The following is a 23,913-nucleotide window of genomic DNA, read 5'->3' as shown; positions in this document are numbered from 1 at the left end:
CTGTAACACAAAGATTGCTAGCTATTAGTAAAATAAAAGTATGTGCTTTGTTTAACCAAATAACCCATGCTTAGCAACAGCATTTTTTCAGCCTTACCTGCCGCAGAGTCTCCAACAGGAAACAAGGAAAAGCCCCAAAACGAAACCCGTAGATGTAATTTCTGTAATATACCCACTTAAGCCTTTTTCTATTTGCAATACATTTTGCCTAATACGCTTTATTACGCCTCATTCGTTGTACTTCACATACGAATTGCGTTTAAAGGGAACTTTATTATTTTCCAAAGCGGGCGTCTCACTTGGGCGCAGATGGGGGCGCGTATAATTTTCAGATACGACGCTATGAACCGATGTACTTCAGAATCTATCGTGTTTTACTGCTGGCGAATACGCGACTGAACTTTTAAAATATATTTGGGCTCACGTTTATTGGGAAATTGAGAAATTGTAACTACAGCTCTATGAATAATCTCGTTTGGTTTCAGCATTTCAATAATGTATTGTCTACCTTATTTTCTTTACTGTCATGAGGTTTAAATGTCAGTTGTATCCTAGATAACGTAATAGTCGTGTAATTTATGTACTACGAACAAATTGTACAATTGGACATTCGCGTTTAACACGTGCTATATTATATTAATTTACTAGCCGGTTCACCGTGCCGTGACATTTCAAGTGACAAAGAACTGCCAAAGAAATAGAATCACTACGCGCCAAAAAGAGCCGTGGTATGGAGTGACATTGCACTGGTTGTACTGCTAGATAAAGGCTAGAAACAATCAAAGTTAACAAGTCAATGTGACAGCTAACAAAGGTTAGAAAAAAAGTTTTCTGGCATTAAAAAATGTTTTAAAAATGGTAGGCCTGTGTAATTTCTCTACGTAAAAGATAGTAAAACTCATTGCGATTCATTTGAACAAAAACAGGGCACGACCGGGATTTGAACCCGGGACCTCTCACACCCAAAGCGAGAATCATACCGCTAGACCATCATGCCGCTTGTGTAAGGTTGCACTAAATGTAGATTCATCTAAAACAATTGAAGTAAGTTCATCTGTTCAAATACAAGAACGTCATTATTTCGACTTCTTGTAACCTTTTAATAAAGCCTCCATCATGCGGCATGATGGTCTAGCGGTATGATTCTCGCTTTGGGTGTGAGAGGTCCCGGGTTCAAATCCCGGTCGTGCCCTGTTTTTAATGGGGGTGCTTTTTGTTTCCCATTAATGAAATCTTAATACCTTCAAACTATGTTATAGTAGTCTCTGAGATAGTAACACATGCGAATTAATTATTCATACACCGTCCTGTTGGATAGTATAAAGACTAGGCCCTTATAGTTTTCCAACATGAAAGTGTAAAACTATAATATAATATAGGAACATATTAATAGTAAGTAATAGTAGGAATAACATTATCTAAGTTTCTGTGACAACACACAGCGTAATAAATTTTTTGTGCATTTGTTGTCATTTATTTTTGACAACATTGGCAATATCTTTCTAAACAAAAAGCATCGGTTATCTTTTGATATTTGCATTCATAATATTTCTAGACATTGTCTTTTTCATCATCATGATATCAGCGTAGTAACGTCCTATTGTTGTTACTACATAGGCCTACCCCATTCCCTTTTGCCTTCTTCATTTGATACCAAATAAAAACCAGTTACTTTTTCCACGTTACTGGCATAAGTTCACCTTCTGTCAATTGGATAGAGCTGAAATACGATGATAGGAAAACCAGAAATACGACAGTTGGCAAGTGAACTTGTTCATCGATACAATTCTGGTAAATCAACGCCTGAATCTATAAATTACTGTAAGTTTCGTCGATTAGTAGAACACCCTCACTCCCTCTCGCCTGTTTGTCCTCGATTGATCGACGGTGGAGTCTCAGAGGAAAAATGTAGAGGCTAATGATTTGCTAACGACGATATTTATATTTTAATGCATCCCGGGCACAGATTATTTCCTTTGAGGGACCGTTTGCAGATCTCTCTAACGGGATTCTTACGAGTCGTTGCTCTCACATTTCAATGTGTATTTATGAAATAACGATCCTCGCACTAAAGGATGATTAGATTTTTTCGATATAACGGCAATGAGTAACAAATTAATTGCGACTCAAGCTATCCTCTTGAATAATTTTATTTGCCCGCGACTTCGTCTAAGAAAAATTCGTTCACTGCTATGCCGCGGGAAATACAATTTTATTTCGGGATAAAAATTATCCTATGTCCTTCCCGGGTATCAAATTATCGTCATAACAAAATTTAATTTAAGTATAAATATTAAATACTTACAAAAAAATGTTAAAACTATGAGCAGTCACTGTTTTTGGTTTTATTTTTTTCAATCTTTACGAAAATAAGGTAAACGATTAGCAAAACAGGGCACGACCGGGATTTGAACCCGGGACCTCTCACACCCAAAGCGAGAATCATACCGCTAGACCATCATGCCGCTTGAAAGACACTATCAAAAGCCTACTTTGTTAGAAAAATATGAATAAAAACACCTGTTTAATCATGTATGAATACTTTAGTTAATTGATTTGGTGTTCTCTTTGGTTTTTGGTGTCACCTCACCAAGCGGCATGATGGTCTAGCGGTATGATTCTCGCTTTGGGTGTGAGAGGTCCCGGGTTCAAATCCCGGTCGTGCCCTGTTTTATACAATCATAAAGTGTTAATTAGCTGATGTCTATCTTGCTTTAAAAAATACATTTTCAATTTGTTAACAAGCCAATCTTAGAGAAGAAGATTATTGGGTTGTCTAAGGCATTTTACAAGATAGACTTAACATTTAGAAAAAATAATAGTGTCGATGGAAAAAATAAAATAAAAATAAACTACTCTTCTGCAACATTTTCCAAAAAAAAGTTTTTCTCTTGAATTAGTAATGTACACTAAGCCAAATTGACCTTACAAGAGAATGTAGACAAAAGGTTCGGAAGAAAAAGAAGCTAAACGGATTTCTCATAGTACAATTTTTACTTACTATGTCAATTTTAATTTGTTGCCGTTTTAATTTCTTGTAGGCTGTGTTTAAAAAAGAGGGCACGACCGGGATTTGAACCCGGGACCTCTCACACCCAAAGCGAGAATCATACCGCTAGACCATCATGCCTCTTGGAAAGTTTTATGAAATACACTCATTTGCTGAAAATTAATTTTAAAAAAACACCTGTTCCATACATTATGTTTAAACAGTTGAGGAGCGCGTCATTTAATTGTTTTTCAGATGGCATGATGGTCTAGCAGCATGATTCTCGCCTTGGGTGTGAGAGGTCCCGGGTTCAAATCCCGGTCGTGTCCTGTTTTTGCTCAAGTGAAACAATGAGTCCCAAAGTCACAATATCATTTGTAAAGAGCAATTATCCGGTCTTCACCCATGAAATGGCTGGTTTTTTTTCGGATTGATTTGTTTCCTGAAACAATAAAACAAATGAATTTTTAGCTTTGTTTATTTATTCATAGCTATTGCACCCACTTCGCCTGTAAATTATTTGTCCATTGTTCTGCTGATCATGGTATAATACAATTTATCTGCGCGCCAAATGTCGTCCAAATGTGTTTTAGTGTGATAGAGTGACCAACTCACCTACATACACGTAGACTTTTATAGTTAGAAACTGATAATCTCGCTATACCTCGTTTGGATAGGTATTTAACTAAATGTAAACAAAACAACGTCAATTGGTGTCTTAAATATTAAAATTCCCCCCCAGTATACTATCTAAATATTTACATTTCTGTATTGAAATACACTAGTCTAGTTTGTATTACAATGATAGATAAGTAAAATGTTTAAAATCCTTGAATGTACCAAATCTAGCAGTTGAAGTTTGTTTACATTTGGTTAAATATCTATCCAAACCAAGTATAAGTAGATGTATTAGTTGCTCAATCCAAATAGAAGCTAGTCCATATATCGTTTTGAGTTTGGTACAGTCGAAGAAACTGTAATGCGTATAAGGCTGTAACCTTTTCCCTGCAAATGTGACATAACATTCCATATAGTCAAGTGTAGAAATATGACCTTATTCAAGGTTTCAAAAATAAGTACCACAGACTCTTATTCTGACGCAATAACTAAGGCCGTTAACATATTTTTGATTGCTTCGAATAGATACTTATTTTTGCACTTGACTGTACATCTGGCGAAAAAATAATCATGAAATTCATTGAGAAAAGATACGTGCCGTTTTTTTGACTGTACATCGACAGCGCCGCGCATTTCGCCATTCATTTTGACATATCTGCGATAGATATACCGCGATTAATATACAGTAGCGTCGGCCCCATAGATAATTTAATAACCAAACCTCTCCGCTCAATGGACCCCAATGTCGATTCGGTTTATTATTGGCCCCCACTCGTTTCCGAACGCACTTTACCTGATTAAACGCTTTGATATCAGTTGCGGTTTTTTCATAAAGGCGGGCTAATAGAGGCGGGTAATGACATCTGAAGAGGCTTCGACAGATCCTGCCGCATAATATTTGTTTGGTACGCTGTATTAATGGGATGCGCATGAAAAATACATTCACAACACAACATTTCATTCCGAGCACATTTATTTATATAAAACCCGGCCAAGAGCGTGTCGGACACGCCCAAAATGGGGTTCCGTAGCCATTACGATAAAATTAAGTAATATTTTTCTAAGGATTTCGTATTTTATACGGAATCTTCCAAGTTTAAATTATAGACCTTAGGCTGCTATTTACTCATGCATAAACTACTAATAATTCTCAAGCACACTTAGCCGTTATAGTTTTCCTTGAAAGTTTGATATACTTACTACCATCCTGAATTTTTTCAAATATCCCCCCCCCCCGGTGTAGATTTTAGAGAGGGGGGACGCTCGACTTTAATGAAAATTTGCACTTTAAAGTTGAATATTTCGCAAACACATCACTAAAGCCAAAAATACCTAATGGTTTTAAAAGACCAATTCAACGATACCCCATACTATAGGGTTGGATGAGAAAAAAAATCACCTCCACTTTACGTCTACGGGAGGTACCTACCTACCCTAAAAAAATTTTTTTCGCATTTTTTATTGTACCATTTAGTCGGCATAGTTCGCATATATATATATATTCATGGAATATTTTGCTACAGTAACGTGAGTTTCAGAATCTTGATGATAAAATATTTCAACCTGCTCAACCAGTTTACAAAATATGTCAAAATCATTGTGTGGTACCTATTATATCGGACGTAGTACCTATTATTTCCATGCGCTCTAACTCGCCTTACAATAGCACAAAGAAATCTTTTTTTTAAGCGCCTTATTGAATAAAATAGTCCTCCTTGCAGTGCTGATGACTCTACGTCGGTTTATTCAGGCGTCTTGGGCTTTATGGTCTTACGCGCGCTATTTTCAACTTATATCTTCACTTAACTACGCACATAGTAGTACGGTAGTACTATTAGTTGTTCTGTGGTAGTAGACGTCATAATTTATAGAATAGTTTTTAGGGTCGCTGTCATCGAAACCGATGAGGAGGACTATACGTAGTAACTACGTGAAAACAAGAAGTCACCGAGGAGTAGGAGGTGGGGAGGTGAGAATTTGTAAAATAATAATATTATCTTGGAAAAAATTACACCAAGTGATCACTTATTTATGACGTACTATAGGTGCTAGACAACGGTTAAATATACATATAGATAAATATATACTTAAATACATACAACCATCTATGACTCGAGTACGCACGTTCGTTTCATCATACAAATATTTGCCCGCCGCGGGATCGAATCCGCAACCGCTAGCTTCGTAGTCAGGGTCACTAACAACTTAGCTATCCGGTCGTCCGCTCCCGGTCGCATAATGAGGCATGTAGGTACGTTCTCTAAGATGTCAGTCGTCTTTTGTCACAGAGCCACAGAGCGCATAAGTCCAGGTCAAGAGTTTACAGTACGTCCCGCCGATGCCCAACGCTACAGAAACTAATTTATTTGCTTCCCAAAATTCTAATCTCCTAAACAGGAGAAAGGAAATTTATAACCGCAACTTTAAAAGTGGCTTCCTACGCTCGCGGACATTTAAATGTCGGGCTTTAGTTGAGTTCTTCGTTCTGTTCAGGGGAACGGGAATCATCTTAATGCCGGTAATTATACGGATTCGCCGAATTACTTGGTCATAAGTAAATAAACGGAATGCCCTATTTACAATCGTAAATTTCTAGGGGGCGAAGTCAGCGGCGGACGGAGCGGGGGTTGTCCTAGCATGGTTAGTATTGCTACACAGAACTAATAATAAGAGGAATTAAAATATTGAGGTATGTATTTTGGTCCCCAAATGATTTCGCCTCGCACGAGCACGCATTTCTTTTTGTTCCCATAGGTTTCAGTAGGTATATTAATGTTCCTACTCGTCAACGAAATATTGTTTTTTTTTATGGAATAGGGGGCAAAAACGAGCAAACGGATCGCCTGATGGTAAGCGATTACCGCCGCCCATGGACACCTGCAACATCAGAAGAGTCACAAGTGCGTTGCCGGCAGTTTTAGGGAAAAGTAAGCTCTTTTCTCTTTCTGTTGTTCGCGTAAAATTTTCGCGATTTTAGCGCATGATATTTCTATCTGTTTTAGTGTTAGTTACTATTTAACCGCGACTTCTATCAAAATAAACGCACACACACACACACAAACACAAACACACACACACACACACACACACACAAACTTTCGCATTTACTTTATTAGTTGGAATAGTTAGTGGGACTATTTTTAAAAACTTTGTCATATAGTAGTGCTTCTTGGAATGATCATCACACTTTTGGGGACCAAATGAAATGAACTATAAAAAAAACCCGACTGCCTTAAAAACTAAAAGGAAGAAAATAAGTCTAGTGGTCTAGAACTCTGTCAAGAAGCTCATTTAAGGTTCAACAGTCGGGACCCATTACCAAGATTTTTTGAGCTGGTTACCAATTGAATGGGTCCCGACTGTTGAACCTTAAATGAGCTTCTTGACAGAGTTCTAGCCGTTTAGGCTGCAGCGAGGACCAAATAAATGGACATACATACCCACATACATACATACATACATACTTACATACATACATACTTACACATACATACTTACATACATACATACTTACATACATACATACGCTCGAAAAACATAACCCTCCTTCGGGCAGTCGGGTAAAAATTACTTTGCTCGCCAGCAACCTTACGACAGCAACGTCTGTGCAAAAATGTGTGTTCATGCAGGTCCTCCACCTCCACACTGTAAGAACACACACAAACCCAATTATCACCACTACCACACTACATTGACGCGTTTCGAACTCAACCAGTGTCCATCCTCGGAGCAACACAAACGTTCACCATGCTACCAGGTGTTAGATGTTAGTCTAACTATAAATTTCTGCACGAATGATAATCGCGCACTCCAATCAGCGCTTACGCTTGCCACGTGCACCCTGCCCATCACTTCGCCATTTTCTTCTTTCGTGTTGTCTATTTGTACTTAACAATATTGTGGTGTCTTGTTTTGTGAATTAATGTATTTTCCTCTTCTTCTTTACTTATTTTTACTCTAATGCATTAGGTGCTCACCACTATACTTAAACGCGCTGCGAAGGATATTCATATTGTGTTAAATTGCGATCATGCTAGCGGCGCGGGCGCGAGCTCGGCCCGAGTTTCCATTCTTCCGTATTGTGCTCCTGCCCAGCACAAAGCCTTCTTTGCAATTCTTAAGGCTCCACACTGAAATAATCACACTTTTACACTGTAGCATTTTTTAAGTACGCAGTTGAGCCGAATTTAAAATTACAATCAAATTTCGTTTTTTAGTCGGAAAGCTCTTGTTAAAAGTCGAGCATTGAAGCGATGCAAAATATACCTATCTACCTATCTCTATAACTTTGTCCGCTTTAATACATATAACAGAAACTGCGGAAAAAATCCCAAATGAGAGTAATAAACACTTTACTGCCCGTCTGTACCTTCATTACAACTCCTATCAAGTAATCAACCACCATATTGTAATACCTACACTATTTGAACTCTAGAAAAACTGACCAAGTGGCCACAAACTACCCCGAACGATCCCTTATGGATTCGGTAGTACCTAATATGTGGCAAATATTCAAAGTTAAGTTTAGATCAACAAATTAAAAATATATCTTGCGATCACTCTCAAAACCCAAAAAACATTTTTAATCACGGCAGAAAATGGTTTTTTTATTCACAGATCGCAATTTCAATTGTCCGAGAATTAAGTGATGTATAGCACAATAATGGACTTGAGAGACGCTCGTTAAATTTTCTAAGCACTAAGATTAATGGATTGTTGACATTAAAAATATAATTAAAGTGTTATCAATCAGGGTGACAAGGGGCCGGCACAATGGCTTCCTAAGCCTCCTTTTTGTGCCTTGATGAGGAAAATATTAATTTGGAAATGTTTTTTTTTATTGTATTTCAATGTCTATGCTTTTGTGTTTTAAATCACAATTTGGAAACTTACTGGTAAATTTAAACTTTGGCAATAGGCTGTCCAAAAAAATCTAATCAGTCAATTTTATTTCATATTTAAACATCGTTATCATAAACATAGAAGCTGTCTAAATTCTCAAAAATATAACACAAAGTTACGCTACTGAGAATATGGTCGTGATATTTATATATAAGTACCCATAAAAGGCTTCGGTGCTTATAGCGACAGCTGAGCTTAATTTACACACGTGTACCATCATCATCATCATGTCAGCCGAAAGACGTCCACTGCTGGACATAGGCCTCCCCCAAGGCTCTCCACTCAGACCGGTCTTGTGCTTTCCGCATCCACCGCGATCCCGCGATCTTAACCAAGTCGTCGCTCCATCTTGTTGGAGGCCTACCGACAGCTCGTCTCCCGGTCCGCGGACGCCATTCGAGAACCTTCTGGCCCCATCGGCCATCCGTCCTGCGAGCAATGTGCCCCGCCCACTGCCACTTTAGTTTCGCAATTCTTCGGGCTATGTCGGTAACCTTAGTTCTACTGCGGATATCATCATTTCTAATTCTATCCCGCAGAGAAACCCCGAGCATAGCCCTCTCCATAGCCCTCTGAGTGACTTTGAGTTTTCTCATGAGGCCCATCGTTAGCGCCCACGTCTCAGATCCGTATGTCATCACTGGCAACACACACTGGTCAAAGACTTTTGACTTCAAACACTGCGGTAATTTGGACGAAAAGACACTACGAAGCTTCCCGAACGCTGCCCAGCCGAGTCGGATTCGACGAGTGATCTCTTTCTCAAAGTTGGACCTACCTAACTGGACCGTTGCACACGTGTACATTGGCTTACAAATAGACACGTACACTTAAATATACTACCTTTTTCCGGGGCTTCGCCCACGTGGAATTCAGTTATCGCGCGCTGTTTCCTCGGGTATTGTGCATTTTTCCGGGATGAAGCCTATGTCATTTTCTTGCCCATAAACTATCTCTATGCCAAAAATCACGTCGATCCGTCGCTCCGTTTCAACGTGAAAGACGGACAAACATACAAACACACATACTTTCGCATTTATAATATTAGTATGGATTGAAGAAATAGTACCTACTAAGATTTTACGTAACAGCCATTGAAATTCAGAATTGTTACCAACGCCGCCCGAGTTGAAATCATTTAGGTCGTTTAAATTTCTCCATTCGGAACGGCGGTCGCTCATTTATGTAGTTTTAATTCCGCTATTCCTTAGTAGGAAGCCGGGATCTTATTTCATTAGCCAGCCGCGAGTTGGTGCCATTTAGCTCGCAAGCTGGAAGGGCGAGGACATGGATGCTAGAAGAGCGGGGATGGTGTCATACGCAAACGAGGTCACACTTTATTGCTCTAACGATTTGTGACTCAGTTAAAAGTGTGACACCCCACACCCCCTCCTCCATTGTCACACTTTTCACGAGGGTGTCAATGTATAAAGGCTTTGATTATCCCACTAATATTATAAATGCTAAAGTTTGTAAGTCTGTTTGTTTGTTACTCCATGACTTTAGATCTTGTTAGAGCGGCTGGGAAGAACTGGATGAGAAGGGCACAAGACCAAATGGAATGGCGTGCGTTAGAAGAGACCTACACTGCATTGGGTAGATAAATAAATAAATATCATGCGACAAAATTGACACCGATTGACCTAGTCCCATAATAAGCAAATCTTGTATTATGGATACCAGGCAACGGATAAACAGATAAATAGATAAATACATACCTACTTAAATACATATAAAGCGTCCAAGACCCGAAAACAAACATTCGTATTATTCATACAAGTTCTGCCCTGCTGGAGATCGAACCCGGGACCTCAAGCTTCGTAGTCAGGTTCTCTAACCACTGGGCTATCCGGTTAGCTTCTATCTGGGAGTTGTACTAGTTAACCCAGGTCCGTGCAAGTCGGTCTTACAGATGATTACTCGTACCTACCGCCCTGCCCGCTCAGCACGCCCTAAAGACCAACCCTTATTGTTTTGGCTCCAAGAACGTCGAAACAGCACAGTTAATGGAAAACACGTCTTGATCTGTTCATAGTTTTATGTACCAGTAAAGAAGAGTATCTTCATTTATGAAAACAGGGCACGACCGGGATTTGAAACCGGGACCTCTCACACCCAAAGCGAGAATCATACCGCTAGACCATCATGCCGCCTGTGTAAGGTTTCACTAAAGTTAGGTTAATCTAAAACAATTGAAGTTAGTTCATCTGATTAAACAAAAGAACCTCATTGATTTGGACTTTGTGTTGCCTTTTAATAAAGCCTCAGTAAGGCGGCATGATGGTCTAGCGGTATGATTCTCGCTTTGGGTGTGAGAGGTCCCGGGTTCAAATCCCGGTCGTGCCCTGTTTTGATAATCAAAAACTTGGCAAAAGCAATAGCAATAACATATTTTTTAAACAAAAGGCAAAGTATTATATATCTTTTCTTTTATGAAATAGAGTGAATATAGAAAACTAGATGAAAACCCGGCTTCGCTCGGGTAAAATGTAGACTCATAATAAAATGTTTGAAAAAAAATTTTGCCAGTAAAGACTGTCGTACTTATCGAAAAATCTGACGTATATTCCCAGCCTTAATTATTATCACAAACACTTTAACGGCTAACCTACGTATCGGTATTTCACCAGTAGATATTTCTCCTAAATCTTATTTGCCCAAATAACTAATCTCTCTCATAATCAAAGAAATTAGATCTAAAGGGCCCCATATACGGTACGATTCGTCTGTACGATCGATCTGATGAAAATCGACGAATCGTACCGTGTGTGGGGCCCTTAAGAGGTCACAACGGAGAACGAAATGCAAACCTGTGACACGTGATGACGTGACACTAACGCCACTTTGATGTGATGACTTTGACATGTTTACTTCGCAACGCCATTATATACTTAGTAATTTATTCAAGTTTATATTGAAAATACTCGATAATCCGAATTTTCCGCCTACAAGTTGTCGACTCGGATTGACTAATTTTTTACGCTCTTCAATTTGATGTGCATTTCGTTCGAGTCTACCGTAGACCGGTACGAAATTATTAATATACTAGATGAAAACCCGGCTTCACTCGGGTAAAATGTAGACTCATAATAATAATGTTTGAAAAAAAAATTTCGCACTGTAATGACTGTCGTACTTATCGAAAAATATGATATTCCCTGTCTTAATATTATCACAAACGTACTTTCACAGCTAACCTACGTATTGGTATATCACCAGTAGATAGTTCTTCTAAATCTTATTTTCCCAAATAACTATCATGTCTCTGTCTCATAATCAAAGAAATTAGACCTAAAGGGCCCCATATACGGTACGATTCGTCTGTACGATCGATCTGATGAAAATCGACGAATCGTACCGTGTGTGGGGCCCTTAAGAGGTCACAATGGAGAACGAAATACAAACCTGTGACACTAACGCCACTTTGATGTGATGACTTTGACATGTTTACTTCGCAACGCCATTATATACTTAGTAATTTATTCAAGTTTGTATTGAAAATACTCGATAATCCGAATTTTCCGCCTATAAGTTGTCAACCCGGATTGACTAATTTTTTAAGCTCTTCAATTTGATGTGCATTTCGTTCGAGTCTACCGTACCCCTTGACGAAATTATTAATATAGATTAATTCAAAATCAAAACGAATTCAAAATTATGTCCTGAAAAAAGCGTGTTGGGCAGATCTTTGACATGCTTATCCAAAACCGTCTCTTGGTACACTTTCGCACTGATTTTGACCCCTTTTTCGCAAAAATGAACCTCAGTTGGCTCGTAATAAGATCAGAGAATACTCTTCAGAGCTCCTAGCGTACACTCTATCATTCTGTTTATTGTACTTCTCTTCAATATCGAAAAACTTTTCGTCTGTAAAGAGGATATCACGGTGTCGATTTTTCGCGTACCGCTTTAACAACTTCCGGGATCTTTTAAGCCTTATTGTTTTTAGACGGGCATTAAGTAAGTGCCCACTCTATTTTTTGTATACTCGTACTCGTCTTCGTTTAAAACCTTTTTGAAGGTTTTTCTACTGACAACCATCTGAAAAGCCATCAACTTCTGTTTTCGGACAGGATTTTTTGCTATGCGAGCCTTGATCGCTTTGATCACTGCTGGACGCTGGTGTTCGTACGGAGCGAGGCCGGCCAATTCATTTCTTGTCCTCAACACTGGAGACTTCATTGTACATATCAATAGTACGTACGGTACACAAACCTAAGCGTTATATTTAAATTTTTAAGCAACATGAAAACGGTACTTGGCGTGTGCCAACAGCGGTGCAATGCTAAAACAGCTATTCGGTTTTCTTTCAATGTCCACTCCATCGTGAGAAATTGCAGCGAATGACTGTTTATTGTTTTAAAATAATTTTCACTAAACGTACTCTTTATTTGCACTGCGTCTATCAAAATGAATCGGGAAGACGGTCGGAAGTACGGATAGTGGAGACTCAGTTAGTACGTTTCAACACTCGTACGTTACTACGGTAAACTACGGTGCCACAGACAAACACACAGACAGACAGACACACATAGCGGTCAAACTTATAACACCCCTCTTTTTGCGTCGGGGTTAATAAAAAAGTGACACGTAAGAGAGTCCTTTGCGCCCTACTTACAGACAATAAACGTTTAAATTTAAGGTTTTATCGATTTGTATGATTTTGTAAGTAAACAACAGCCGTGAAAAGAATATTTAAAACGAAACACCCTCATAATTGCCTCGATTTTTATTCGCAAAACAATAATGAAGCGGCACGTCACAGATAATTATCATCGCGCAAGGGAAAGTCCAGATGAAAGTGAGGGCTTACGAAGCCCTTTGAAAGAAGTCATCTGTCCTGATTGATGGGCCCTACAGATTTAGTATGCTAATTCACCGACCTTTCCCGGTGAGTTGATACCTATAGCCAACCTCCATCACTCCACACAAAGGAGTATTTTCACACACTATCTTTGGCTTTGGGGGAATTGAGGAGGCCTATGACCAACAGTGGATGTCCTATGGCTGATATGATGATGATAATCCTTGGTATTTACCGATTTGGCTGTATGCATATCTATCTATTTAAGTTGTTTATCCGTTGCCCAGTAGGTACCCATAACAAAAGCTTTGCTTACTTTTTGGGACTAGGTCATTTGGGGTCAAGTGTCCCGAGGTATTTATTAATTTATTTTAAATTAACGCGTATTTGCGTTTTAAGCACTGAACGGAAGTTCGAAAAAAAAATATTTTTTTTCTTATTTTTGTTTAGGTTTTGAATAGTCCAGGTGATCATGTCAGTCTCATGGGTGAAAAAAATGCCAGTTGTAAATATGTAGTTAATTGAATTAAGGCTACGAGTGTTGAGGTTTCTTTATTGATTGCGATGTTAAAATGCTCGAGTTATATAATAATTTCTTAGATACCTTATTGTCTAAAACACAGGTTACACTTGTAACCTAGCTTAGACATTAAGATTTCATTTTTATATTACACTACCTTCTTAAAGAATTTTAGGAATAAATGAATTTGATGAAATATCATCCTTATTCTTTGATTAAGTATACTCGTACCTGTTACTATTCTCAGCACACTTTGTTAATTTTGTTACGTAACTGACTAACCTTAAAATATGTGTCTAAGGCATTGTCACTTAACTGAAATAAATGAGCATCTGAACAAAGAAAACACAATGAATTACTAATTCGTTAACAGTAGGTATTCAGGTATTGTTCAACTCATACTAGCCTTTTCCCGCGGTTTCACTTGCAAATATTTAAATTTCCCGGGATTGCACTGAAATCCTATGAGAATTCCCGAAAATCAGATCGTGAGGTCATTAATGCTGTATGAATAAAACCCGAGCCAAATTCATGTGTGGAGATTTGGTGGTTTGCTAGTTAAGATTCGGAAACTTTACAGCCATACAACATACAACCAATTAACCCATATATGTAATGTAGTAGACGACGGTTGTTGTTGTTGTCACTAAGGGAAATAAATAAGTCGGAGATATTTGTAGCTTATTTGAGTGTATGATGAAGTGGTCATAAAGGTAGTATGCTGCTGTCATACAGTAGGCCTTTAACGTTTTGTCATAATTGGGTAGTTTACTGCGTAAAATAAAATGTTATTCTACTCAGTCCGTCAAATATCGGAAAATGTTGGAAACGTAGTTTTTCTTTTGTCAATCAAGCAACAAATTACAAAAAAACCAGCCAAGAGCGTGTCGGACATGCCCAAAATAGGGTTCCGTAGCCATTACGAAAAAATTAAGTAATATTTTTCTAAGGATTTCGTATTTTATCGGAATCTTCCAAATTTAGGTATATTTTATACCTTAGGCTGCTATTTACTCTTAAACTACTAATAATTCTCAAGCAAACTTAGCCGTTATAGTTTTCCTTGAAAGTTTGATAAACTTACTACCATTCTGATTGTTTTCAAAATTTTCCACCCACCTGTTTAGATTTTAGAGGGGGGGACGCTCGATTTTAATGAAACTTTACAATTTAAAGTTATTTTGACTGAATCGAAAAATCGTTTTAGCAGGCCCCGAATGATTTTATTAGACCTATCCAACGATACCCCACACTACAAGATTGGATGAGAAAAAAAAATCACCCCCACTTTACGTCTACACACACACGAGGTACACTAATAAAATTTTATTGTACCCTTTTGTCGGCATAGTTTATTCGTGCAAAATTACAGCTTTCTAGCATTGATAGTCCCTGAGCAAAGCCACGGACGGACAGACAGACAGACATGGTGAAACTATAAGGGTCCCGTTTTTGCCATTTTGGCTCCGGAACCCTAAAAATGAAGCACGTCAAAGTTCGGGAGTAGAGACCCGAGACGCTACGCCGCGCTAAAATGTGTCGCACGGCGTGAATTCACGCAGGACTTTAACTAGATACATCTTCAGCATTTTATTGTTTAGCTGACAAAAGAAAAATACTTACTTGTAATCAGTAATTAGTCAGTAATCAGTAACTTTATTTGCTAGAACATAGGTAGGTAGAATAGTGGATGGTGGTATTTTACATTTTGGTCGCTATGTCTTACCCTTATTGTTGCGTCATATTTTATTCACTTTCAAATTCTTTTACATAACGTAGTTGTGCTCTACGTGGAGTCGACAAACATGAACATTTTTTTTTTATTTGACTGGCTGGCAAACGATGATGATGAGATGAACGATGGTCTCCTGATGGTAAAAGATCACCACCGCCCATAAACATCTGCAACAACAGTTGCCAACCTAGAGCCCTATGATGGGATAGGTACCTCAAGTGCCAGTAATTTTACCGGCTGTTTTACTCTCCACGCCGAAACACAACAGTGCAAGCACTGCTGCTTCACGGCAGGATTAGCGAGCAAGATGGTGGTAGCAATCCGGGCGGACCTTTCACAAGGTCCTACCACCTGCAAAATGTGACTTATTTATTAATTTATTTGGACCACGTCTTCGCACCAAGCGGACGCCACGCGGCACTTCTCGACACTTCTCGACAGACACTTTAGACTTAAGAAAGGTCGATCGACTCGCCACTGCCAATCCAGATACGTTCACAATGCGGGCCGGCAGCGGCCAGCTACCACAATAGAGTCTATATCGACACATAGCTGTCGATATAGACACCTAGCTGTCGATAAACTTCGGACGGCCTTTGTTAGCTGGAAACTGACGTGAGCTACATTTGCGAGATAAACCTGGTGATTGCAAACGGTGACACTCAGTGATAAATGGGTCGAAGGCCGCATTTACAATAAACCTTAAGGAAATCTAACCAGCATGTAACTTGTTACCTGAAATTTTAAACATTTAGAATTTTGAACCAATGGGTGGGTAGGTAGGTACTAACTAAGTATGTTAAATTTGCAAAATATTTCGGCAGTCAGTATTCGTCCGTCTACCTATATTTAAAAAAACTATGAAACTTAAGTAAGTTCTAATATAGAACTATATTTAACAATTTCTGAATTTGTCATATCTATTTGCTGTAATGTAAATTATTACGAAAATAAATACAGATATGCAGCCAATGTTAAGTGAAGAAAAAAAAAAATAGTGATTTTTCAAAATTTCACAAGTAAATATATGATTTTTTCTAAAAGGCAACAGTTACTTCAGTACAGTAGCTATGACTCTATCTAATCTTGAATTTAAACCTTTACAATTTGGTTATAATACGTAAATGTAGCTAGAAAATTGTTTTTTCTGTTTGATAACACGTATTGTCAAGATTTGATTTATAAAATTGACAAAAAAATAGCCAAATACCGTATATAGTTGGTAGGTACCTAACCTATGTCTAAAAAGGGCAACCTCTTAATCAAACCAAAACACTCTAAGAACCTACAAAAAATACCGATTCTAACTTGAAAGCAGTATCTTCATCAATTTTACTATCGAAAATATATGTTTCAATATTAAAACGCGATTTCAAATTCATTTTCAATGTCATCATGCGCTGCTATTATATAATTCTGCATATTATTGCGAACTTAATTTCCATCGCTCTGTTTTCCACTGTCGCAACATATTTAAACGGATTAAACGAGTGTACCGAGCACATCGCTAGACGCAGGCTTTCTGCTCAAAAACTGAACAAATAACATTATTGGAACAGTGAGGCCTGATCGAGTTAGCCGCGCCCGCGCACCCACCTGACAATTACCTTACTGCTAAATGATTTTACCCCTTGCCCAACGCAGATAAGTTTATTTTGAGCCCGAGTGTTCCGTTCATCATTCATTTAAGTGCTTCTTTTGTGCCGGCATTCCTCTACGCCGCTCTCAATTAACCCCACTGGAGCTCAAAAATTAAGTTAAATACACCGACTTCGCTTGCCGTGTTTACTTATTGGCAATAGACGTGGTTGCCGTAACTTCGTAAATTAAAACTCGGCTGGGACCAATGTTGCTTTAAAGTTTTATGCGGAGCTTCCGTTTTATTACGCTGATGCCGACAGCCAATATCGAAGCCTTGATATGAATCACTTATGAAAAGTAATGCAAACAAATATTCTGTAACAAACATTTCCAAACGCAAATAAGTACTATACTATAACACTGCTACTGTACTTGAATAGGTACTCCGGCTTAGTCCATGGCAAAAACTACTGCTAAAAAACATGGCTTCCTGTATAAGGTTTTAAGGGCCAAACAGGCGATTTTTTGAGTTGTTTCCCAATCATATGTATAGGGTTGTAACCATGGTCAATGTATATCAAAAATAGACATTGTTTTCCTGCTAGTATAAGTAATATCAAGTTTCTTTAATACAGTCAAGTTCATAAACTTTTGAGCAAAAATTTGATCTCTCAACTTTATTGTTAACGGTGTAGAAGCGTGTTCAGATATTTTTGATCAAATTTTTTCTCACAAGTTTATGAACTCGACTGTGTGTAGTTGTGTAGGACGTAGCTATCGTTAGTTCTGTAGACAAAAAAATGTACTGAGATGATCGAACGTATTATAAATACGCCGCGTGAGCTCGAGATCAAATATAATTTTTGACAATCACAACGACCCTAGGGATTCCAATACTGCAGTAAAACGCAAATAATTATTCTGTATACTACATGACGTCAGTTTAACGTCATCAGCACCAAAAGTTCGCCCCCTTATTTTAAGTTATTGTTTTAGATTTTTATACAATAACTGTTCTCTTAGTTCGTCGCCATCTTAACACCTATCAGTAAAGCACCCAAACATAGGCAGGTTAACCCATTTATTGCCGAGCGCCAGATTACATACTTTGCCGCGATGCCGATGCTTCTGCAGAACAGACGCCCATCGGCGTCAGCGGCATCACATGAGGGTCCAACAAGACGCCGATGGGCGTCAACGGAACTGAATGGGTTAATGCAAAATTTTACGGTGAGATCTTTCATCGTACCTACCTACGCGCATGCAGCAGTAACTTATCTATTCTGTTCAAGTAGTAAAACTCCGAGTTTAACTTGGCTTAATTAACATTAAGTAGCGACATATTTCACACGGGCTCAGCTACCTGGGCCTAAAACAATCAAACTACCACTTGGAGCACGCAAACAACATAGCGATGCTTAGGTTTAACTAAATACCAAGTGTGGCTTAAGTTAGATAAGTTAGATCCTGAACAAACATGAGGATTCCTGCACGGTGAACAGGTGGGCTTCGAAGTTTACTACAAAGTGTAATGTTACATTGTGTAACACACACGTGTGGTGTCGGGTTAGAATTACACCTCTCCATTTCTTCCGTGGATGTCGAAAGAGGCGACTGAGGATATACGTAGGTTAAGGTATACCGTAGGCGACAGGCTAGCAACCTGTCACTATTGTACCGTTTTTGTCAAACTTAAAACCTAAAATTGCTAAAAGTGGCTCCGAAGCGGTGACGTTTCTTGTGCTCTGCCTACCCCATTTGGGAATACAGGCGTGATGTTTGTTGTTGTTGTTGTAACACACAATGTTATTTTTACAAGTTCAAGCAAAAACTTTTTGTAGCTAGTTGTTTGGCCTATGACCTCTCAAAAAGAGGATCGTGGGTGGCCTTAGCTCACAACTCTAGTTTATCGGGATTAATTTGTGAAATTATATTTGAAATTTGATCATGGGCTTCTAAGTAACGTTTCCAATTCGACCTACAGCCCAAGCTCTCTCATTCTGAGTGGAAACGTGTGCCTTGCAGTGGCACGTGGAACGGGCCGGAGATAAGGTTTTAGCAACGTTTTGTATCGAGAAGTTGTAGGTAGTATTATTCTATCCCATAAGCTAAGCCCATCCTACTTCCCGCTAATATTATGAATGCGAAAGTTTGTTTGCTTGTTACCACATCACGTCTAAACCGCTAAACCGATTTAGATAAAATTCAGTATATAGATAGTTTGAGTCCCGAGGAAGGGCATTGAATACTTATTTTATCCCAGAAAATTGCATAGTTCTCACGGGATAGCCAACGCATCGGCAACACCCTTATGTTGCGAGAGTCAATATTATGGCTTGTGGTGCACATTTATTACCAGACGACCTAGTTGCTCTTTTGCCACTATATATTATAAAATAAATAGTTACGTACTAACATTGTCTTAAGTTAAAAAAAAAGTATTATTCCTCCCAAATATTCCATTTTCAAAACAGGGCACGACCGGGATTTGAACCCGGGACCTCTCACACCCAAAGCGAGAATCATACCGCTAGACCATCATGCCACTTGACGGAGGCTTTATTAAAAGGTTACACAAACTCTAATTCAATGACGTCCATTTATTTAATCAGATGTACGTATTCGATTATTTTAGAAGGATCCACTTTTAGTGCAACCTTACACGTGCGGCATGATGGTCTAGCGGTATGATTCTCGCTTTGGGTGTGAGAGGTCCCGGGTTCAAATCCCGGTCGTGCCCTCTTTTTGGTAAACTGCAAAAAATAATTAGCCGGTGACAGCTTTTAATGATTCATGGTAAATTGTATTAAGTAAACATATTCGCTACGTGATACAAACATACAAACCGTGGTTTACTCGAAATCTCGATATTTCAACTTTTAACACATTTTTTCTACCAGCTCATAATCATGAAGCTGTACCAATTTTTTCCAATTAGTCGGTGACATCCTTCCTTTACGTGGTACCATCACATAGTTCTTGTTCTAATTCTAGACATGAGCTATGTTCTAGCTACGCAGATAGAACCTATTACAAGAAATATTTGAATAATAGGTAAGTATACAGTGCGCTATCTAGACAACATGTATTTGAACTTTCAGATACCAAAACAAGAAAATAAATAGCAACAACTTACTTAATCACAGTAACAAAGTTTATGTCAAATAAATATTTTCAAAATAATTAACAACAGCGTTTTTCACTGAAAACGTCTTGTGTGATACAATATGTTAGAGTATTTCTTAATTAAGGACCTTCATAATTATTTTCGCATTTGTACCTAAGTGCCTTCACAAAATGCTTCTTACCTGAAAGTTCAAAACATTTTAATTAATATATCGAAGACTACTTCTTTGTTAATAAATCAAAATAAGTTAGTACCTACTTTAATGTCGAAGTGTATTCGGAGCTTTGATATTGCCGTCATTAGCGTTAATTAGGTGCAGATTTAGGGTTCCTCTTAAAATCAAAGAGGTTCATAGTTTGCTATGTGGTCTCGAATGGAAAACCTAGCTTATGACTTACCTAATGATTTTCTTGAATCTGTGCACGTATGCAAATAGTCTGCATTAATCACTTCATTGCTTAGCCACATGATTTCTATTTCAAGATTAGCCTAAATGACCTACGTTTTTAAAATGCATAACAAACAAAGCAAGAAATGTTATAAAAATAATGCGTTCAATCCGTTTAAATGTGCTCAATGACTCAATTTTAATCCGCAGAATAAATAATTAGGGTACTCAAGCTCTTCGAATTCACATTAAAAATACATAGATCACGTCCCGTGCTAAATTGAGCCTCCCCAACCACCCCCCGATTTTTTAAGAATGTTATGTAAATTTGAACACAAGTCTTTGATCGTCCGCATCAGAAGTCCTAGCAAAAAAACTTCGTCTAGAGCGGAAAAACCGAGAGAAGCTTGAGAAAAATAATGATTTAATCTTACTTGCCGCTGTCACGCATATAAAGCGGGCTAGGGGGCGCGAGAATCGTTTTTAATCTTTGCTTTGTAAAGGTGATTATAAGGGATTATAGGTTTGGAAGTATGGCTGAAATTTCGCGGCTGAAGAGACGGCCCCTTCGACTCATTTATGGCGTATTTTTTGGCCCCGCCAGGTGGGGTTGCGGTCGCACCCCCTCCAATACTTCTCAACTTTTCCTTATTCCTAAAACTCTTCAAAGGAAATGCTTTATTACGTTTTGTTTCGCCGCTGCCGATCCGCGTTTTTGCTGCCTACTTCTCTAGACGTCTTTACGAGGTAGGGTTTTCATATTTGCATAAGTACTTAATTTATTATGCCAGTAGTTTCTGAATAAATCCGACTTGATATTGCCTTTGGACGTTTCGTTGCTCTTGCATGTATCCGTCCACAATCAGTTATATAGTATTAAACAATAAACGTTTGCATGATGTTCATTTGTTTACACAGGTGTGACTACAACTTCTCATTCAAAAGATCTTGATTCAAGCTTCAGCTATGAGGCATGATGGTCTAGCGGTATGATTCTCGCTTTGGGTGTGAGAGGTCCCGGGTTCAAATCCCGGTCGTGCCCTGTTTTGTGCTCGATGAAATACTTAATTAGCTGGACAATAAATGTTTTTTTTTTACAAAATAGTTTCTCTATAATGTAGTGTAGAGTTTACATCGTAATTACTATGCATTAAATTAAGATTATACCTTACAGAAAGGAATGTAACATTTTAGAGTTCAATATTATGTATGTAGAGGTATTTATCTGTAGATATACTATGTATAGCAGCATCATCAACATCATTTCAGCCAAGAATCGGAATAAACTCAATAATATAAAATGGAAAGGTATATAAACGTTTAAAAGTAAGTACACCCACACTTTTTCCCGAAGGTAAAGACCTCATTGGCGGGATCCGCAGTATAAGCCCCGTCGAGATAGCGTGGAGTTTTGTCATTTTTCATTACGTGACCAGATCAGGTTTGTCATCTGAGAGCGGCGGCAATCCTCCGCCTGTGCTAGCCTTACAAACCAACCACAAAAACGGCGTAACCACCCACCTAAGAACCAACCAAACAGAAAACTTATAACCTCATTTTTATGGTGGACTTTCAGCGATAGATTCTAAGTATTTAGAACGTTATGTGTAGTAATGTTTGAGTAAAGCTCTCCTAGCTAGACGAAGAGTGGTGCTCGTGTAAGACTTGGAATTTTGCTATGAATACTTAAATATAGACGTAGGATAAATCCTTGTCTAGGTATAAAGTTCCTTGCTTAAGGCTGTTAACGTGAAGTTACTGTGGATATATAGGCATTTTTTAATGGCATCATTTGAAAGACGCCATAGAAATTTGATACTTCCTTTAAAGATACCTAGATGTTTCAGGATGTATCAGGGTATGGCGGGGTGTTGTGTGGCATCAGCATCTCCAAGAAAAACCACAATGCCTTAGGACAACCCTACGAAATGGCGGGTTAGCGTCGCCATCAAATAAGCGCTAGGCCCTGGCAGAGGGAGGCAGCCTGTCAGCTTCTCAAAGAGCAGACCTCAAGGAGAGGAGAATGGGCGTTGAGTTGAAGATCTACATACAAGCGGCGATGGAAACAGTCAAGCCCGGTTGTAGTACTGCGATCACCAACCCGTCTAGGCTTATATCACTGAACTAAAAGAATTTCTTTGCTCACCCGCGACCTTATGATAGCTAAGTTTATGCAAGATATGCGTGTTCATGCAGTTCCTCCACCTCCACACTGTAAGAACACACACAAACCCAAACAAAAGCACAAAAGCAAGCAAAGGCAAAGTAACGCCTGGTTCAATATAGGCTTTTATTACATTATTGTATGACAAATATATTGTTAGAGCTCTTTTAAATCCTGCTACGCCGCATGCTACGAAAGACGTAGCTACGTAGCATCACAGTAGCGGCAACGGGTCAGCTGGTTCTGGATGCAAATATATTTTTAAGTGACTTTTAATTTGCTCTTGTAGTACCTATTATGTTGTGTCAATCCAATAAGTTATCTTTTGTCTTTGTAATTAAAAAATAGGTACTTCAACAATGTACCAAGATGATATGTACATAAAATATCATTTCGAAGTATAATTACGTTATACTCCATTTAATTTAAGGTTTGAATTAACGGTCAAATTGTAATATACGTTCCTCGGTATTTCGAACACAAATATGGACTAAAAATACCTACATGTAAATTTATTAGCGGTATTTATTATGTTTTTATTAAAGAAGTTAACACAATTTTAAATAGTTTCGTTGTTTCATTTAAAAACGTGTGCAAATTTTACCGTTTCAAATGTTGAAATAAACGGAGTATAAAATACATTAAATTAATGATGTACTTGAGAATTATACGAGTAAGTTATCTATCGTGTTGTTACTAGTATATATATACTTACCTACAGTTTGATTTCTACGATATCAATTATATGTACGTGGGCTGCTAAAGTATGGCTCAAGTTCTCAGGAGTTGTTGCTGCATTTGCATGATTTTTTAACTGGACGAGAGGCAAATTAATGTAATGACGGATACTTACCGATGTAGGATGGGTAGCTGAATACTTATGGAACTCACGACTTAATTATATGGCTTGATCTCCGCGGGGCGGGGGCGGGGGCGTCTCATCTCAATCGCAAATCGGCCATCTTGCGCCCCCGGGATCGCCGCCCGCGCCCCTCCACCCCCCTCGTCCATTATACTTTTTAAGCTCCAATCTCGTTCATTTAAACGGTTGGCTTTAGATGGCAATCGCATTTTTCCACTGCAGG

General features: G+C 38.5%; 10 non-coding genes across 10 annotated transcripts; 5 read left to right on the top strand and 5 right to left on the bottom strand.

Annotated features, from left to right (window-relative positions):
• Positions 1 to 925: 925 nt before the first annotated feature.
• TRNAP-UGG (transfer RNA proline (anticodon UGG)) lies at positions 926 to 997 on the bottom strand. The gene has a single exon. It is a non-coding gene; the product is annotated as a tRNA-Pro (tRNA).
• Positions 998 to 1,120: 123 nt separating this feature from the next.
• Positions 1,121 to 1,192, top strand: TRNAP-UGG (transfer RNA proline (anticodon UGG)). Its single transcript has one exon. It is a non-coding gene; the product is annotated as a tRNA-Pro (tRNA).
• Positions 1,193 to 2,393: 1,201 nt separating this feature from the next.
• Positions 2,394 to 2,465, bottom strand: TRNAP-UGG (transfer RNA proline (anticodon UGG)). Its single transcript has one exon. It is a non-coding gene; the product is annotated as a tRNA-Pro (tRNA).
• A 130-nt stretch (positions 2,466 to 2,595) lies between these two features.
• On the top strand, positions 2,596 to 2,667 carry TRNAP-UGG (transfer RNA proline (anticodon UGG)). Its single transcript has one exon. It is a non-coding gene; the product is annotated as a tRNA-Pro (tRNA).
• A 391-nt stretch (positions 2,668 to 3,058) lies between these two features.
• Positions 3,059 to 3,130, bottom strand: TRNAP-UGG (transfer RNA proline (anticodon UGG)). The gene has a single exon. It is a non-coding gene; the product is annotated as a tRNA-Pro (tRNA).
• A 7,457-nt stretch (positions 3,131 to 10,587) lies between these two features.
• Positions 10,588 to 10,659, bottom strand: TRNAP-UGG (transfer RNA proline (anticodon UGG)). The gene has a single exon. It is a non-coding gene; the product is annotated as a tRNA-Pro (tRNA).
• A 124-nt stretch (positions 10,660 to 10,783) lies between these two features.
• On the top strand, positions 10,784 to 10,855 carry TRNAP-UGG (transfer RNA proline (anticodon UGG)). Its single transcript has one exon. It is a non-coding gene; the product is annotated as a tRNA-Pro (tRNA).
• An 8,767-nt stretch (positions 10,856 to 19,622) lies between these two features.
• TRNAP-UGG (transfer RNA proline (anticodon UGG)) lies at positions 19,623 to 19,694 on the bottom strand. The gene has a single exon. It is a non-coding gene; the product is annotated as a tRNA-Pro (tRNA).
• A 123-nt stretch (positions 19,695 to 19,817) lies between these two features.
• TRNAP-UGG (transfer RNA proline (anticodon UGG)) lies at positions 19,818 to 19,889 on the top strand. The gene has a single exon. It is a non-coding gene; the product is annotated as a tRNA-Pro (tRNA).
• Positions 19,890 to 21,634: 1,745 nt separating this feature from the next.
• On the top strand, positions 21,635 to 21,706 carry TRNAP-UGG (transfer RNA proline (anticodon UGG)). Its single transcript has one exon. It is a non-coding gene; the product is annotated as a tRNA-Pro (tRNA).
• Positions 21,707 to 23,913: the final 2,207 nt, after the last annotated feature.

This window comes from Choristoneura fumiferana, chromosome 18 (genome assembly GCF_025370935.1).
Source record: "Choristoneura fumiferana chromosome 18, NRCan_CFum_1, whole genome shotgun sequence".
NCBI classification, from domain to species: Eukaryota; Metazoa; Arthropoda; class Insecta; order Lepidoptera; family Tortricidae; genus Choristoneura; species Choristoneura fumiferana.
The sequence above is the reverse complement of the archived record's forward strand: the minus strand, read 5'-3'. Positions and strand labels throughout refer to the sequence as shown.